The sequence below is a fragment of the Cupressus sempervirens genome, chromosome 5 (assembly GCF_028749045.1).
Source record: "Cupressus sempervirens isolate cs-2001-9-10 chromosome 5, ASM2874904v1, whole genome shotgun sequence".
Taxonomy (NCBI): Eukaryota; Viridiplantae; Streptophyta; class Pinopsida; order Cupressales; family Cupressaceae; genus Cupressus; species Cupressus sempervirens.
The window spans coordinates 284,359,314-284,373,725 of NC_143122.1; positions in this window are offsets into that span (position 1 = coordinate 284,359,314).

Sequence of the window (14,412 nt, forward strand, 5' to 3'; positions counted from 1 at the left end):
AAGAAAATAATACTAAAGAAATAATGATGATAAAAATTAAAATATTAAAATTAATCATAATATTATAATAATAATAAATAATAATTCAAAACAAATAATTAATATATCAATAATGTAATATATAATATATAATTACTTAATATAAGAATATAATATATACAATAGCTAAACAAGTATGGAATTTGATGGTGGTATTGGCTATTTTTCCTATTTTGAGCTATATATGACAGGTCCAAAATTATTGAGCCGTGTGTATTGACAACTTAAACTTTTATAAAACTATAAATATGACACTTACATTTAATAATGAACTGTCAAAATTTATTATAGGAAATGTACTATTTTATTTAATAATATAAAAGTGTTATTTTATAACAATATATTTCTATTCTCATTGTTGTATATTTATATTAATTAAGAATTTTTAAAACGAGATTATATGAATTTTAGAGACTTGATTTTACTAATTTTCAATATTAGTATGAACATATGTGTTTTAAACATATGTGTTTTATATTATTTATTATTGTATATCTATATTATTTTAGAACTCTTTTAGAATAAAGAATATAAAATTATAAATTCCTTTAGTTATCATGAAATTTATAATACATTACTTATTTATAATTATTTTTTAATTTTATATTTTTTCAATGTGTATTACAATTATATTGATAAAATATTTAAATCTAAATAATCTATGAAATGATTCAGAAATTAAAAGAAATTGAAAATCAATATTTTTCATGAAAGGCTTAAGAGTAATTAGACCATCACAAAAAAATAATATGACAGATAGGAGGGACCGTTACATTCGAGGCCTATATCTAAGCATCAAAGTTTCAAATATAATTAAAAAGAAGAAGAAATAATAATATTAAAGTATATATATACAAATCAAAAATATGAATTGGAAATAACATATAGAATATTATCAAATACATTCAAAAAACTACTATGATATCAAATGATATACGGTGATAATAATATGTCACAACAAGCATCTTGACTTAATGGATTTTTATGAACAGGGTATTTTAGATGCTAGGGAAGATGCCACTAAGGGAGGTTAATCTAGGTGAATGAACCTAGGGTTTCAAGGACAAGACCATAAGTCATTCATCTTATGCAACGAAAGCTCTACAATTTCTGCTTCAAAAGAGAGGCCTAGAGTTTCAGTTGTGCAAATGGCGAAATAGCCTTTGGAGAAGGGAACCTAAATTTTAAGAAATTCATTGCTCCTAAGGAAGATGCAGAGGACATAGATGAAGATATTTTAGAAAGGGGGAAGGCATAATGGACATTCATCGCCTTCATTCCTAACCAACACCTGCTTCTAGAAGATCAACTTTGCTGCATTCTAAAGGTAGCTATCTAACTATATAGCATCCAATTTCACAGAAACCCTAATCTATTATTTTACATTTTCCCTAATAAGTATACTATGAAAGTGCATGGAATGTGCTCCTGCAAAACACAAATGGAGGCGACGTTGCTTACAAACATAGGAGAAGTTGTGTTGATTATAGGCCCTTCTGTCCACCACATAAACAAGAATGATTAGAGGTGATTCATAGTAAAGAATCTATTTTGCATAGGGTATAATATCACTATCTATAATTCATGATGAGAGTAAATGAATGGATACCTAAGAGGTTAGATTAGGTTAGTCTACAGGTTTTGTTGTCTCAAATCTCTATTCAAATTTTTGTTTTCTTAATGAGTCTTTCATCTCTATAGGTGATTATGAATTCATTAACTTAGTTAATTTTGGGGCAAATATAATTGATCGAGTGTAGGTAAATATCAATTTCACAACACAATTTGAGATCGCTTGGCCCACAAGAGAATATGTAGTTCTAGTGGAGGAGCTTCCTAATTTGTTTGTGGGGAGCATGGATAATGTTTAGGGTTTTTTGAAATATCATGTACTTCATCATCGATCATCTCTGGACTACATATAATTCCCCTACCAGACTAGAATAGTAGCTTTAATCTCATCGCAACAAAGTTGTTGTTGAACTATAATAGGGGATTCTCTATCTGTCTCATCATTTATTTTTTAAATAGTAACATTTCTTTAATGGATTACTATTTACTTATGATTGCCAAATATATTTTCTATTGAAATGGAAATTTATTTCTATCAGTGGTAATAACCATAATCACCTTGGTGGAAATATGTTTTAATTGTCATCTTCATCCTATTTGTATGTCAAATATTAAGAACAATTGGCATTATTTAGCCATATCTACTAAGAAAATAATGTTCAAGTGTGTATGATATGTAGGGTTAAGAGGAGGATGGAGGAGCATGAGGAGGCAATGACCACATTGAGGTCTGACTACATTTCTCATTTGGACAATCTATATAGGATACCTATATCCACTTAGCTTATGAATTTTCATCTTATGCATTTTTATTAGTTAAATAATTTTCAGCTGTATTAATAATGCTTATTTTCATTTACCAAATTTATAAATAAAGACATTGCAGCTATATTATCTTTTACAAGAAAACATTGATAGCTGATTATGCAGTTGAGATATTCAATCAATAGTCCATGAAATTTTTCTTGACTATGCTTAAAATGAATAACAAAATAAACTTTACATAAATAAAAAAAATTCATGCAAATACCACAACAACCATCATCTATATGCTGTGAATATTCATGTGAAGTGCATAAGTATTTGAGTAACTCATCTAGATCAGACATACTTGCATGGGAGAAATGGAATACAATCTTTAACAATACACCATGCTTTGGATCCATGGAAAGCATATAGAAAGCATATGTGTATCACTACATGTGTGCCAACATAAGATCTTTACAAATAACACCTAGTTTGGTTAATACAATATAATGATTGTTCCATCCCAAACTCTCAGCACACTGTGCACTACTTTTGATATTATTACATACCATGACACTGCAATACTTTTCACAATCAAATCCTCAAGATAGAACAAATTATACATAGCTTAAGTTGGATCTTACACATGCTTCCTAGCTTATAATTCCCCATGCAATCACACTTTTCTCATGGAAATAAAAAATATGTCAGACTAACCTATTGGAACTATAAAGTAAATAGAATTACATCAATCATCATGTGCACTGTAAGCAGGGAAAAAATAATACAATAGTGAATAGACAATTTCATGTGGAGCTCTAGATAAGGATTGAAATACATAAAACATGTTGACAAGTGAAAGACTCAAGATATCCAAGAATGCAACAAAGTAGACCACTCCATGTTTCATCATGCACCACTACCTCTAGAACACACCTTTCAAAAGATCTTGCATTAAGGAATAAACCTCAAACTTCCCTAATATTAATTCTAGGAACTTGTGATATGGGAATGAAAATTCAAAGTAGTATCCTCCATTTTGATGCATAAGGGTGAAATAACCCATCAATATTTATTCCTCTACCAATACAGTAGGATCTCAAATGGGGAGCCTATCATGAATTATTCTAAAAGAATAAATTCCTAATCATCTTGTTTCTCTATATCTATACTCAATTCTTGGAATGATTCCTCCATTGGCTCAGGAAATATCTCACTGGAGAATATTTTATGTGAAGATACATCACCCCCTTGACCACTACCTTGAGAACCTGGAGTTCCTTCTTGTTTTAAAAGACCTTTCTTAGTGTATTCTTCTTTGAGAAGCCTTGGGATGACCACAATTTCAGAAGAACTATGCCACCAAATACCAAATAGAGAAACATTTCATGATCCATGAGAAGAGGTTCTTACATGAGAAGTCTTCTTATTGAGGGATACACTTTGGAGAATAAGGTCATATTTAGGTATATTTGCAGTCTAGATTTTAAGTTCATAGTGTTTATTGGATTTTAGATTTTTAGAGAACTATTTTAGATCTGATTGAGGAGGGTTAAAATTTTCTTTTCCTGTTTTTCTATATTCTTCTTTTTTGGCCATATCATTCTCAGCCAGTGATATCAATTCTTGAGAGTCAACATGAGGATTATAGGAAGTATTTAGACTTTAAGGAGGTGATATCTAAATTCACTACATATCTTAGTTGTGGTTTGACACTTGTAGCAATAACTATGTAGTACTGAATAATATTCTCATATCTGTATTAGCTAGACTACACCAATATACATAAATATACACCTATTAATATGCAATCAGTTTAATGAGGTTAGGACCACTGTTTATTTCTATCATCTCATAAACTCATTTATATTCCTAATAAATATAATGATAGAAATTCTAATATATTTTCTATCTTCTGTCTAGCCTTGTAAATCTAAAAGTGAACATTAGTATTACCTCCTATTATTTAGAGTATGTAGATCTGAAATATATACTTTAGAAAGCTTACATGCTCAGAAAATGAAAATGATTGTCAAAAGTTGATGTAGTGTAGGAAGTGACTTGTATGGATAAATTTTGAAGTTTCAAGTTTATGATCCTATGACTTCAAGTGTTTTTAACATATCTATTAATTTAGATGTATTCATTAGAATGTTAATAATAACATCATACTAAATATCCAACACAAATCTTTGTCACATGATATTTGAGTTAAGTAAACGAAATCAAATAGAAGCTATGTTGTAAGCATAAACATGGAAGAAAAAATCTGGAAGTGAGTAATTTGCTTTCTGGATTTTGTATGGGAAAAATGTAAAATCCCTTGTCAACAATTTAATATAGTCAATAAAATAATAATATATAATAATGCATATATATCTAAAAAAACTAGGAGATGCTCTCATTCAATATATATATATATATATATATATATATATATATATATATATATATATATATATATATATATATATATATATATATATATATATATATATATTCCTTTCTGCAATAAGTAGATCCTATTTGATAAAAAGAAGATTTGAAAGTGATGAGTGGGTCCCACGCCCTCATCCCCTTTATCTCCAAAGAAGTTCACATTGAAGTATGAAGAAAATTTCAAAGAAAGGGACAACCACCTTGTCCCATCTAATACCCTGCGTATGAATGTCAAACCTAATAATACACTTAGTAAAATAAAACAAGCAAGTTCCAAAAAGAAACATACACTAAAACTAGGGGAGAGGACCCAGTAGTTGAACGGGTTCCAGTTGTTGTGATAGTAATTGTTCACTTAATGTCCAATTTTTTTGAAAATATTGTACCAATACTTGTAACTTTAAAGTTTTTAGTACAATGATGATTACTCAAAATTGAATGAAAATGTACCCTTTCTTTTAAAAAGTAACCAATGATGTGATGCCACATGAACTGTTCAACTATGGGTACCCTTTATGCACTATTATTGGTCTCACTTTTTTTTTGCCCTATTTTGGAAAACTTGGCAAAAAGCATGCTAATGTGGCATCATAACAGGTGATGTGGACTTGAAACCTTAGTTATAAGTAGGTGACTCACCAAGTAAGCTATTGTTAAAAAGTAGGAGTGATTTGAAAATTTTACGTAGGGTTTTGATAAGTGTGAAGTTAGGGTGTTCAACTATTGGGTCCTCTCCCCTATATTATAAAAAAAAACATAAACTAAACAAATCTATGGGTGAGTGGCCCTTTTTCGTTGAGAACACTCTCCAACACATTTCCATTCCCTTCGTACTTGGCACAAGGGCCAAGGTCTGTGCTTTGGTTTTATCCCACCGATTTCAATTCACATGAGCTAAGAGGCACATGGCCATAGGAAGCACATGGTATTGGCGCTCAAGTATAGCGCATAGAGTAAGGAGAATTAAGTGTGTTTAGGCTAGGACAGGTGGGATGTAGTGCATAGTGCTTGGGTTTGAGGTCAGTGGGCACGTGGGGTTAGGAAGTATGGGTAGTAGTTAGGAATGGGGGAAAAGTAGTTTTAATGGTTAAAAAGAAAATTTGTTAGGGAAAAATAGAATATCAAACACATGGGATGTGGAAAAAGAAGTAAGTTGTTAGAAGTTGGGTTGGCTAGGTGTTAAAGGATAAGTTAACGTTAGAAGGTAGTTATATATGTGAATTTGATCAGTTAATTTTTAAATATATTAAAATAATTTTTATATGATATTATACTAGGATATTAAATTGTGATAATAAATTATCAATGGTAGGATCTCAATTGTTTACAAGAGAGCTCCTTTATTTATTCTATCAATTTTTTTTTTCATTCTTGGAATTGAAGCATGTTGGATTGATTTTTTTGGTAGTCTTTTTTTGTTCTTCACAAAAAGCTCCCAAAAAGCAATCTCTTAGGTCATGGTAGGATTTGGCACAATTCACTATGAAAAAAAGAGAGTTGTTTGATGTGATTTTTTAATGGGGTTTCATGTTTTTATTTAATGTAAAGGTTTATTTTCTTGACATAAATTGCATAATCATTTTTATCTTTTCGTAGAAGTTAGCACAAGAAATAATACTTGTGTGATAAGAATTTAAAATTGTTGAATTGTTTTTTTTTTATAGGTAATTGGCTGAAGCTTGGATTATTTATCATTCATTTATATTATTTTATTTAGATTAATTATTATTATGTGTTAATCTCGAGTAGATTTGAACCCAAGACCTCCTCGATGAGAGGCTTGCAATTTATCAATGCATTGTAGGCTCTTGCTTAAAATTGTTGAATTGTTATTGATAAATATTTAGATTATTGTTTTTCATAATAACTAAAAAAAAATTGTTCTTTGAGAAGAGTATACCATGTTACAGTGACTATGATCGACAACTTTGTTAATTTTTTGCATTATTCTTTAAAGGGTACTAGCTTAATGGAAGAGCACCTTCTTTATAAGTAGCAGGATGGTGGTTCAATTCCATCGTGCCCTAATATGACTAAATTAATGATTAAATAAACTACCAAAGAAACTATGAAATATACTACCATATATACTACCAAATATACTACCAAGTAAACTACCAAATATATTAACATATATACTATCCAAAAAACTACCAAATACACTACCAAATCAACTATCAAAGATACTACCAAATCAACTACCATATATACTACCAAATATACTACCATATATACTACCCAAAAAACTACCAAATATACTACCAAATAAACTACCAAACTTACCAAATAAACTACCATATAAACTACCAAGTAACAACAATAAATGACTAAATCAATCACATAATCAATGATTAAAATAGTTTAGTCATAAATTTGGTTGGGAGATAAATGTCTAGCAATAAACTACCATTGGTCACATGATCAAAATTAGTCACATATCTACAATTTTTAGTAGTTTATTTAGTGATATATTGTTGTTTTTGTACTAGTGTCAAGTATAGCAATTAGCCTCAGGAATTATACCACAATAAGCCCTAAAAATTTCAAATCTCAAACTTAACATGTTGGTTAAAAGAGAAATAGTCAAGGGGCAAAAGAAACAGAAATGACTTACATTCAGGATCACATCCACCATATACATAGACCAACCTGAAGGTGGTAGGAGGAAACCCAAGGGAAATGATTATGTACCATACCCACACAAGCCTATATCACATACCTAGGTGAAGCACACCTTGCCTTACTATAGAGGCTCATAAAAACTTTGTAGGAGGTTCTGCACAGTGTAAACAACAATGTGGCCATTACAAGAGCACTGATATCTCCTTCATTGACAAACACATGCCATCTAGCTTAGAAGATCATTCTAACACAACATGGTAGGCATCCTTCATCTTATCGCAATACGAAAACTTCCCATGTGCACCAATAAGAAGGTTGGTGGCCTTTGCATCTGTGGTGTGTGGAAGACCTCCGAAGCATGCCAAAGAGTTGTTTTCTTGTGTGATAGACAGAAAAGAAGCTATGAGGAAGTGGACAACCATAATGTTGACCATCATCTTGCACACCTATGAAGTAACTTAGGTCACCGATGTGAAAAATAAGTTGAGATTGTTGAGAAAGGGTATGCCTTTGGTGTAATTATCCAATCGAATTTGAGTTTATTGCTTTTGCCCATTTGAGAAGGAAGAAGTCATATAAATCCATACTGTATCAAAGGATGAGACCCACTTTTCATTTTCCTTAGTGTTTTAAAGTCCTCCACATGCACCACCTTTTTATAGGTACAACCTAAGCTCTTGACAAAATGTACATGCCTAAGATCATGACTACCATACCTCATCCAACTACTATACCTCATCATCTCATACATAACATGATAAACATCTAAATTTAATGGATGGATGAATACATAAATGTTTCATCTAGTTTCTATGCTTTCAAAATCTTTCACACTCTACACATTTTGAAATATTTCCTACCTAGCACAATTTGAAAAATACTAATTTTAAATAATGACCATATTTAAACAGGATCGAAATATAGTTTTGCATTTTTTTCTTCTTTTCTTCGGATATTCTAGATGGCTTTCTTTTTAAAGTTCACCATTCAAGAATTCAGGGAGATTTGATTAAGGAGAAAGAAACTTTGAGTGAGTGGCCGAAGCATTTTTGGATGGTGGACATCGATGCACATAAAGAGATTTCATGAAATCGGTCACTTGAAGAATGAATGAACAATGATACCAAGTCTCTAACATCTAGATTATGGCCACAACATGAACCAAATAAAATGGCTTAAAGGGTTTACATAGATCAATAATCCATTTTCTTATAGTTTTTTTTTTGAATTTTTTTAATAGATATTTTTTATTTAGATGGTTGATTTTCTATTGTAGAACTTCCCTAAAATTTTGGGAAAAAATCTTCACTTTCTTCTCCTTTTTTTTGGTTTATTTTATTTATGTTTTACTAACATTGCATTGTTCAAATTATAGGAGGTTTCCATGATTTACAAATCTTGTTGTTCTTATTTTTTGATAATATATATGCTCTCTTCATTGATAAGATGAAAAAATTGACTCAAAATGATGAGGCATAAGAGGGATCTATGATTCAACATTTTTTATATTATCTATATTCTTTTTAATTTAAAAGTGGTGTATTATTTATAGATTTTACGTTAGTTGTGCTTCATACAAATATTTATAGAGAGGAATGATTTAGAATATTCAATATGATTTAAATTTTGGAAAAAATGTCTTCACTTTCTTCTCCTATTTTTTCATTTATTTTATTTATGTTTTACTAATATTGTGTTGTTCAAATTGTAGGAGGTTTCCATGATTTTCAAATCATGTTGCTCCCATTCTTTGATAATATATATGCTCTCTTCATTGAAAAGATGAAAAAATAGGTTCAAAATGATGAGATAGAAGAGGGATTTGTGAGTCAATGTTTTTATATTATCTATATTCTTTTTAATTTATACTTGGTGTATTATTTATAGATTTTATGTTATTTGCACTTCCTATAAATATTTGTACATATGAATGATTTAAATATAGTTCTTGTAATTTGTATATATTTCAGAAAAAAAAGTAATGATCTATTAAGAAAGTGAGAAAATTTTTAATGATTCATTTTAATATTTATATAAAAAATTTATTCATGGATATTGAAACTTTGTGGTCTATTCTTATTTATTTTCTCTTCCCAGTGATAGATCTAAATGTCCATATAAAATATTTATACTAAGTAGAGAAAATCAATGAAAGAAATATTCTACATTTTAAAAAATAATCACAATTTTAAAACAAACATTATTAATTGATCACTAAAAATGATTGGAAATGTCAATAATTTTGTTTAGAAACAATCTTGTTAGTAATTGAAATTGCACCAAGATTAGTTTATTTAAAATAGTAAAAAGTCAATAAAAAATATAAATTTGAATTTTAAATTTTAAATTGAAATATGACTCAAAGTGATTAGGAAAATCATTCTTGGAAAAAATAAAATAAAAGTAGAAACTTAATAATTAAGAATTTTAAAAATGTTTTGAAAATTAGAAGTCTAAAGATGAAACATTTTCAATTTTGTAAGAACTTGTAATAGATTTATTTTTCCTAAAGTGTCTCTAGTTGCATTTTTTGAAGTTCAATCTCTTTGCCTACCCTTGAAAAAATAGGATCATAATGGCCAACTATTGGATTAGTATAATGGAAAAGGATAGATAACACACGACGAGATGCATCTTTGTTAAAATGTAAATATGGCTTCTTTTTTGTTGAAGACCAAATCCATATTGAGATATTTAACCAACATTTCAGTCACCATATGTGTATCATCTTTAAATGGATGCACTTTCCTTTTTAGGCTATTGAGCTCCCTCCTCTTCATGAATCCCTCTTTGGACCATGGATATTCTTGTGCTCACTCTTCTTTTCCTCCTTTTCCTCTTCTTTCTTCCATATTTCCAACTTATCTCTCTAGCATCTATCCTGGCTCTTTGTGGTACCCAAGACCTATCCTCCTAGACTAGGTTGACTCAGGTAGACCTAGTGTGGACTAGGTTGACCTAGTCCTCCCAGGTTGACATAGTCCTAGAATAGGTCGATCCAGGTTGACCTAGTCCCTAGTAATTTTTTATCTTAGGGCCCAAAAGTCCTTGAGGGTTTAATTAGTTTATGACCATTATCCAATTGACATGTATTGTTTTCCTACCCAAAAAATAATATATAAGCAGACTTGGAGGCTTCATTTTCATATCTCACTCACTCATTCATTCATTCATCCAAGCTCTTCTCTCTACTGAAGATTTTTTTCCTTTTGCATTCAAGGAGTTCAAATATTCAAGCATTTTTCAAGCATTCAAGAAATGAGATTTTATTTAGCATTGGATAATCCTTTGTGATCATATCCTCTTCAAGATCTAGTATATTGTTGGCCACCAAGGGAGGATTTCCACATTGAAGCATTCATCTTCTTCATTGATGCATATCCATATCCATGACACCATGACAAAGTTATGATAGATCCATTGCAAAGTGTGGAGATATTCTACATTACATACACATTACATAAACTTAGGAAAGGTGAATCCTAACATTTATCTTGTTTTTTATAGTCATTTACATTTACATTTCTCATTTATGGTTAATTCCTTAACCCAAGGCTTGACCAAGGCAAGCCCTCATCAAGCCCCAACCCCAAACCTTTCTTTTCTATTTTGATTTGTAGGTTGGGAGCAAAAGGAATTATAGACCAAGAACCTTCAATTCACAATCATTTTGGAGTCATCAGTTTTAGAGTCATGGACTACATCAACATGGTCATAGGACATCCTTCCATGTTGCCCTAGTCCTTAAGTCTCAAATTTTGGGGAGATTTCTAGGTTTTGTTCCTTTCATCATTTCATTCCACGATTCATGGATGAAAGTTTAGAAAAGATTCAAATCGAAAAGTTATTGAGCATAAATAAATCTTCCTTTACACATTTCAAGGTGAGTCTTTTACATTTCATTTAATTTCATATCTTTAACCTAGATTTATATCATAATTAGGCTGATTATATTCACATAGCATCTAGATTTACATTTTCTAAGAAATTAGTTCAATTTCACATTGACATTATCCTATCAAGGGCTTAAGAGAGCATATTTCTTGGTCCTCTTTACAACTTGGATTTAGTGTTAGCACCCTTCTTCCTTTGGGTACTAACTAATCTAATTTGGATCATAATTGGAATCATACTTGGAAATTCCCTTCTTTCCCTTACACACATATTTGAATGGCTTGACACGTTGTAAAATGGAGGCCTACATCCTATTGAAGTGCTTCCATTTCACCACCAAACATTTTGGTGAACCTAAGTGAACTCCCTATCTTTTTGTTGTTGGATTAATTTGATATTTTTTCCTCTTATATTGGATTTTATTTACTTTTTTTAGATCTTAATAGGTTTTTTTTTATTAAGATAGTTTAACCAACCATTACACCATATAAATTCTAGGGAACATTAAGTAACAACCAAACCCCATTAATATAAACACTTACAAAATTGGGGGAGGTAGCCTATATGGAAAGTAACTTATCATCTACCATTAGCCATCTATATCTATCATGAGTATTTTTACAGTGTACTCTAGGGAACATTATAAAGCATAAAAAACTTTATAATGAGCTACAATATTAATGAGCCCTGTTCCAAAATCTATATTGGTTAGTATGTGTTAGGAAATTTGTAGTAGTTGCATCATATATTACAATACTTGGGCTATTCCTTGCAAAATAAGTGTCCTCTTCCTAATGATTAGATCCTCCCTTGCATCTGAGTCCAAGTGACAGTTCTCCATTAGGTTGGTGAGATCATCAACTTCTTCTTGTGTAAGAAAACTTTGATAGTTGTCAATGTATCTAGAAGCTTTCACTTCATCTTTGTGTATCAACATGGTCACTTCATATACTAGCTTTATGAACCCTCTCTTAGGGATATCCAAGAAAATAGAAATCCATGATATTATGTTAAAATGTATCAGTTTAAGATTAATCTTAGTAGGACATCTCCTAACTTTTTGAAATAATGCTTTATTCCTGTCTTTCCAGTGAAGCCATAAGATTTCACCAGTTAGCACACACCAAAATCTATTTTGAAAAAAATCAAAGGACTCAATATAACCAGCAAGAATCTCAGTCCAAGACAACCCAAGTTTCTTTTTCCACTCAATCGGTAAACTAAGAAAAATAAACCAAACTTTTTTAGTATAGATGTGATCAAAAAATAAGTACTCAAAATCTTCAAGCTTATTACACATATCATAGATAACAGGTTCCACATTAATGGAGGACAACACTTAACCAATAGAAACCTTTTTAATAAGAAGAAGCCATCTAAACTACTCTCTTTTTTCACACAAGGACCTTTCCAAACATAATGAAAGAAAAATTGCTTGTTTGAGAAGGGACATTTAAAATCCCAACATTGGGTCACCCATGTGAGCAAAAATTGGTTATCCTTAAGAAATCCATAAATCTATTTTGTAGAAGTATCTTTAAGATGAGTACCATCAACCTATATTACAACCCTTCCATATTCATCACTGATCATAGTTTTTCTTGATTTCTCTTTAATAAAACTTTGGAAAGAAGAGTATATGTTTTCTTTTGGGAGTTAGGAATACCAAAATTGGTGGAGATTGCTAGGATTAAACCTCATATAGAGATAACAATTACATACAAATATAAAAAATGTCATAAAATAATAGATCACACAAAAGAGAACGCAAGACACCAAGATTTAACATGGTTCACCCAATCCCTGGGCTACATCCACCAAACAACAAGTCCAATATTATTATGATCTAGTGATTACAACCTAATTACAATTCATAATCCCTTATAGCTTAATACCACCACAAGAAGAAATTTTCACATCACACCTTTTGAAAATCCCTAACCCTAAGACATTTTATACAATATTTTTGTTGCTTACAAAATTAGGACTAGAATAATAGAAAAATAGTAGCCAACACCTTTTGCAATATAAGGTCATTTTTGGATTTGGCGAATCCCCACAAGGGAATCGCCCCTTGACCCCACCTTATACTAAGATAGGAAGCACACTGTGGGCATTGCCCCAAGACCCTGTCTATGGGATGCTACCCCCAAATTTTTGTAGAAAAATATGGAGAGAAAATTGTACTAAGTAAGCCTCTGAGTCTAATTAGGTTCCACATCACAAAAAAGATCCCATCCAATGACCATAGATTATTATCAATGAGAAGATCATTAATGACAAAAATTCCTCTTTTATTGCATTTCTTAGCAGAGCAACTTTACGTTAAAGCTAGAGACTTATTGTTAAGATACAAACACTGCCATATTGACCTATCAGTAATAATGTATTTTGGATGGCCATCAACAATGCCCCTAAAAGAGATACAACTCCTTACTTGAGACCAAGTATTCTAGAAAGAACTAAACAACTTAGATCCAAATATCTTCATTTTAAAGTCTCCCATAATGATATCCCATAGAGGGATATTTGATCAGTGTTTTTCCTTTTTTATTGTTGACCTTTCAATTTTATTCCTCACAAGAACCTTCCATGGTTCATTCCACCATAAATCTTTATAGATCCATTTGGATGCAAGAGCTAGCCGATGAATTTCAATTTCTTTCAACCCAAGACCTCCAAGCTTCCTTAGAGAGAACACCAATCCTACTAAACATAGTGTCTCTTCTTGGAACCCCTGCCATCTGATCATAAGAAGTCTCTTAGAATATTTTCAAGCATATTATTCTAATATTTAGTAAATAACCAAGTAGAAGCCACTTAATGTGTTTCTTATTGAGCTTGTTGTAAATCTAATCCCACATGTAAGAGATACAAGGGTCAATAGCAAAGGGGATACCAACATATTTAATAATCTTCTTGGGACAAACCTAGATCCAACCCATATTATTTAGCCAATTAGGAAGGGTATTTGACCATCTCAAAACATAATAATTCAATGGGTCTATCTTGGTTCTAGAAGCCAAGTAGAAAAAAATAATTGTATTCATGGTCTTTGAAAAAATTTCTTCAGAGAGTTCGAAAAACAAAGCCATGTCA